Source organism: Mus caroli, unplaced genomic scaffold (assembly GCF_978045245.1).
Source record: "Mus caroli unplaced genomic scaffold, Mus_caroli_1 scaffold_8, whole genome shotgun sequence".
In the NCBI taxonomy this organism is placed as follows: domain Eukaryota; kingdom Metazoa; phylum Chordata; class Mammalia; order Rodentia; family Muridae; genus Mus; species Mus caroli.
The window spans coordinates 117,411,145-117,417,569 of NW_028227263.1; positions in this window are offsets into that span (position 1 = coordinate 117,411,145).

A 6,425-nucleotide genomic window follows, 5' to 3' on the forward strand; every position below is an offset into this window, starting at 1 on the left:
CCTGTCCCTGTGTGGTATGGGGGCCAAGGGTCGAAGCACAACCAGTGATCCTGGCTGACTTCTGGCTGAGAATGATTAACTAGGTGCTGGACCTTTTCAAGAGTGGAAATGGGATGGAGGATCCCTCAGGATCCTGAACAGTGGGAAGTAGAACTGTGACTCCAGGTATGTTGTTAAGTGAGGTAGTTTCTTTAAATGGGTGAGTCGGTGGGAGCTTTGATATATGTAGAGCTTTGTTAGGACTCAAAGGTCTGGGAAACCAAGAAGAGAGGGCAGTTTAGTCTATCCAGACATTAGTTCTATCCCAAGGCCCCTTCCTATGACATAGAGTCTGACTACCCAGGTTTTCCCTGTTTCCCATAGGCCAGAACTTTTTTCTTGGTAGTGGAGGATAGCAATGTAGGGGGAAGCCAAAGAGCCTCTAGGAGGACCAAGAATTTCTCATGGTTTTTAGTGTCATTTTCCCCAGTTGTGAGAAACCCTCTGTCTTTATAGGTAATGTTGTGGATATGCATGGTAGTAAAGATGTAGTGACTGTTTATCTATACGGTGGTGGACTTTCCTTTGCCCCAGCTGAGAGTCCTGATCAGATCCATTAGTTCTGTTCTCTGGGCTGAGGTACCCAGCCCTAAAGCTTGGGCCCTCCTTCATTTCATTTAAACAAACTACTGCAGCCACATGCACCGGGTTTCATCTTCACTAACCTGCTCCCCTCCGTGTAGAGCACTGCGCCAAGATCTTATGTGGAGATGTCATCTCAAGACAGTTATAGATGACCACCTACAGGTTATCATCAGGAAAGTGTGTAGCAAGATTGTTGATCACAGGTTTCCCAAGCTGGTCATGAGAGGTCCAAGAGCAGAGGGTGTGGGTCATGCACTTACTAAATAGCCAGAATTCTGGTGTCCTTGGAGGAAGGACTCAACAAGTTAGGGTTCTGTGAGTGTAAGATCCTGTCTCTGGTTTTGGTTGGTTGGTTGTTTTTCTTTTCTTTTCTTTTCTTTTCTTTTCTTTTCTTTTCTTTTCTTTTTCTTTTCTTTTCCATTAGACTAGCAAAAGCTGCCACAGCTCTTAGACAGGTGAGTCTTCCTGTAATTATCATTAGGACAGGTATGTCCCAGGACATTTTCGTGGCCTCAGTCAAAGCCCTCTTTGCAATGCCTTTTGTTCCATGGATAAACAGATGCAAAGGTTTTGAGATGTCTAGAAGTGCTAGGGCTGGAGCCGAAGTCAGAGCTGGTTTTAAAGCCTCAAATGCCTTTGTTAAGTTTCAGTCCAAATTAGGGACTCAGTGCCCTCATTTCTGTTAGTGTATAGAGAACCTGCTATTTCCAAAAACACTGGTATTCAGAAGCAGCAACTCCTAGCTGCCTGGGAACTCTTGAACCTGTCTCTTAGTCTTTGGATTTGGGATTGAAGGATGGCAGAAATCCTACTCTGATAGGCTCCTGTTTGCTTTCCTCATCAGGTCCCCTCTGATGTAGAAAGTGGGGCTTTCAAATGAAGCAACATTTTGAAGCCTTATAACTCTTTTAGCAGGTCATCAGTAGGATTACAATCTATTTAGTTTTAATCTATTGTATAACAGAATTTTAGTTTATAAACTATTTTAGTTTTAGAGGCTAGGAGGAGGTCATCTATATATCATAACAGTATAGTCCCAGGAAATAGCTGACAAAAGGGCAAGAAGTCAGCACTTAATGTTTCATCAAACATAGTTGGAAAAAATTTAAATTCTTGGGGCAACCTGGCCCTCTGTAACCTCCCTTGGTTCTATTTTAAAACAAATACAAGTTGAATCATCTCTGCCAGTGAGAGGTCGAGGAATGCATCTTTCAGGTCCAAGACAATGTACACCTCTTTTTCTGGAGGAATTAGACTCATGAAAGTATACCGATTCGGGATCATCAGGTGACTGATCACTATTCTCTTGTTTGTTTTCCTCAGAGTTTGGACAGTTCTCTGGTCAGAGGTCCCAGGTTTCTTCACTGGCAGAAGAGGCATGTTCTAAGTCGGCTTCTCTAAACCAGGCAGTATGAACTGTGATTTCCCTTCTTTTGTTTCTAGGGCAACTGTGTAATTTTTTTTTTTAATCTGGTAGAGAGTAGAAATTGGTTAGTTAAATTTGGTGTTGGGCCAGTCCTAGGGATTCGGTTGGGCCACCCCCAGGAATCTTTGTTGTCAATCTGGAAGATAGTCCAACTGTATCTTTTGATTGGAGGCAAGACTTTCAGCTAGAAGATATTCTTCTGACAGAGGGCAAGACACCAATATTTTCTTGGGTATCTGTAGTCTAACTAACTGTCTCGTCAATCAAGAAGGTGATTGTGAGCCGGGCGTGGTGGCGCACGCCTTTAATCCCAGCACTCGGGAGGCAGAGGCAGGCGGATTTCTGAGTTCGAGGCCAGCCTGGTCTACAAAGTGAGTGCCAGGACAGCCAGGGCTACACAGAGAAACCCTGTCTCAAAAACCAAAAAAAAAAAAAAAAAAAAAGAAGGTGATTGTGGCTTTCAGTTTATGCAGAGGGTCTTTTCTCTCAATCAGTTGTTGTTGTTGTTGTTGTTGTTGTTGTTGTTGACTACCTTTGAGCTACCTCCAGAAACTGGGACCTATTTATACCTTGAAATTCATCTAATTTGCATAAACTTTTTCCTCATACCTGGGATTGCTAGGTGACAAGGCAATCTTTTTAGCAGCTGTCTTTAACCCTTCTGAAAAGGGCCTAGAGAAAATCACCTGTTTGGTCAGTGTTGGACAGAAGGGAAAATCCATTCTATCTTGGCTGCACTATCTGGCAGCAATCCTTCTATAGGTTGTTGGCATCACAAGACCAGTTTTGCAGATCCACTCCAAACTCAGGATGTGGCACCTAGGTGTCATGTCACCTGTTGCTATGGCGACCACATACCTTCCCAGAGCCCACTTCCCACACTCACTTGCAAACAGATTAGTCACAGCCTTTATAAAAGATAGAGTTTTCCCCACTTTTTTCCACCTCTTTTATTCTGTTCCCCTTTGTCTTTCTCTCTCTACCCTCTTTGTCCCCAGTAAGAGCTCTTACATGTGGAACTGCTTTGGCCTGATGAGCCGTTATTCTAACACATCATAGGTCATTGATTGAAAAGAAGACATGAACTATGAAAGAAGAAAGAGGGAGTGGTTTTCCTTTCGCTGTCCAATGGGCGCCACAGGCGGCTTACAGCAAGTAGGAAGGGAACAAAGAGAGACGATTCCTCCCTCCCTGTGTGCAACTCACTTAGGTGCCTGGGGACTCTTTTGTGTCTCCATACAGAAAAACGGGCTGATCAGGACAAAGGGCAGGAGTAAAGAAAAGAAACAAGCAGGTGCTCCAGGAGCCTGGAGGGCTGAGAGAACAGGGTTTGGTTTGGTTTTGGTTTTTGTTGTTTTCTGGAAGACCTGGTGGAGCCTAAAGTGTTTGGGTCCCCCAAAAGGAGAGCACAGATCCTGGGCTGGGAGCGGAATGTCTTCCACCAGAGAAAGCCAACTAGTCAATATAGGGAACCTGTTCAAGGTGGCTGGGGTTGCATATTTTAGAAGGAGTGGACCATTAGTGGGCCACGTGACTCCAAAAGATGGCCAATTGATTTCAAAGAAGGTCCAGAGCTTTTCCATACAAGAAACAGACATCAAACCCGTTCTCATCTGCAAAACTCTTCTTTGGGCCAAGCAGCTCACAGCTGCCATTGCAGTCGTCCATCTCCATAGCAACAGCAACAGCCACTGCTGCAGCCACAGTCACTGTGCTAAAAAGGGACTCGAGGTGGCCCTGCATTTGAGACTGAGGGAGTAGCTCCCAGGCAGCAGTCGGATCACTCCGGAACTAACAGAAACACATAGGGAGATTCACACATAAACACACGAAGTAAAGACAACCGGTAGCCACCTAACAGCCATATGCCTGAACAGACTAGGGGATGTTCAAAGCTTTGGATCCCAGACACTGGCTCAAGGCAATGGGTCATTAACCACATCTGGCCTTTCCTTTGTGTCCTAAACAGAAGGTGCCTTTTTTTTTTTTTTTTTTTTTTTTTTTGGTTTTTCGAGACAGGGTTTCTCTTTATAGCTCTGGCTGTCCTGGAGCTCACTTTGTAGACCAGGCTGGCCTCGAACTCAGAAATCCGCCTGCCTCTGCTTCCCGAGTGCTGGGATTAAAGGCGTGCGCCACCACGCCCGGCTCAGAAGGTGCCTTAACCAGACTTATATTTGGAGATGACAGACCAAGCAACGTTTTAATTTGTTTCCTTTGGGAGTAGAGGCCTCAGACTCTTCCCGAGTGTTAGGCAGCGATTGATCAAGGGGAGTCTTGGGGGACCCGGAAAGTCTTCAGGTTGCATACTATGTCAAGGCCACTCTTCCCTGCTCTTGAGAGCCTCCGAGGCCTCCGGTGTCTTGAGGTTTGGTCTCTAGGGATCTTAGTGGAACCTCCTGAAGTGTTGTGACCAGAGACTACTTGGAGGCGGGCTTAAGCCAATATTAAAGTCTTTATTAGCTGGTCAGCAGCTGCACTGCTGATATGGATCCTAGTGGGTATCCCCAAGCCCTTCTCAGTGTGAGCTTTTAAGCAACAGCACTGTATCCTGGGTCCCAAAGGGTGAAGAGACTCCCCTGTCTGCTGGTGGTGTTGGGTTGTATCGCCCTGCTACTGCTGACAAAATAAGGCAACTAAACTTACAGAAGTTTTAGAAAACCGTTCTGTTGCTTTTTAATGCCTTAAACCCAGATTAAAATACTAAGTGATTTTAAAGGACTCTAGAATTGCCAAAATACTTCCCATTGGCGGGCCACACAGCAGAACCTTAGTGAAATAAAATAATCTATTCCAGATAGCCATAGCCAATTATTAAATATCACCACTTCTGTAACTATATAAGCAGAGTGTACTGACTGTGGGGAGAGGGCTGAAGAACTGAGTACTCACTGGGGAACTCAGGGTGACTGTTTTCCCTTTGATGGATGGTAACTAACTACGACAGAAACCTAGGTACCATAACTTGTGCAAAAGATTCACTGACATGCAATGAGGTTCCTCACACCCGACACCTGATGAGCACACATGGAGAACAGCTGGGCTGCCTTTGGGTTATTCTGAATTCTATGGAATATCAACTTTCTGGCCATGCCTACCACTGAATGGCTCTATCTAAGAAAGCAGGCTGAAGTTACTCTGTTGTGCCATGAAAAAAAGAAAAACAGACAAACAAACAACAGACTCTATATCTAACACAAGTGTACAACCATCTGGCTGTGGATAATTTATTTGTACCAGTAATGACATGTGAAAACCTACCAAATCATGTTGGACACATGAACTTACTAGTTGTGGAAGATGGGACCACCTCACCTCAGACCATCCCAAGACCAAAATGTGGCAGACATACTGTCACATCATGAAATTTTCTCAAGAAATTTCATCATGAAATCACATCATATAAGTTTCTCAAGAAAATTACAATTAAACCACCTGCCTCTATAACCAGACTGGACCTTGAGTGCAGTTCCTCCTGCCCTTGACACTCCAGTCACCACAGACTAACCTCAGATGACCTGCCATCTGGACTTGCATTTGGCATCTCTGCTCCTGAAAAACACCTGCAGCATGTAACATTTTTTCTGGTCTCTCCAGACTCTTCCAAAGGCCTGTACCAGCTGTGTCTAGACTTTGGCATAGCCTCTTTGAATCCTGAAACTTCTTTAGTCCTTTTTGAGCCATTTTGTAACCTGCACATTTGTATATTACTGTGTAGCATGTTAAAGTGCAATGGAAGGGCTGGAGAGATGGCTCAGTGGTTAAGATCACTGACTGCTCTTCCAGAGGTCTTGAGTTCAATTCCCAGCAACCACATGGTGGTTCACAACCATCTGTAATGGGATCTGATGCCCTCTTCTGGTGTCTGAAGACAGCTACAGTGTACTCATATACATAAAAATAGATCTTTACAGTGCAATGGAAGACTTCGTATTGGTAATTACGATCAGAATAAAAAGGCAAAGTGTGGTGGCATGTGCCTTTAATCTCAGCACTCGGAAGGCAGAGGCATGTAGCGCTCTGAGTTCAAGGCTACCCTGGTCTACAAAGAGAGTTCCAGGACACCAAGGGATAGACAGATAAACCCTGTCTCAAAAAACAAACAACCAAAAACAACAACAACAACAAAACCACAACCAAAAACCAAACAATTAAAATATTGAAAATATGGACTAAAACCTATTGTTGTCAACAACCCATTAGCAAGCAAAATTGGGATTACTTGACAAAATACTCAGCAAGACAAAAGGTTGTAAATTTATTGCTTATTTCAACAACTGACATTGTACAAACACATGGATCCATCTTTCCACATGACCACACAGTATCCTTAACATACATGTGATGTGTTCATCTGTGCTTCCATGTAACACAAGCA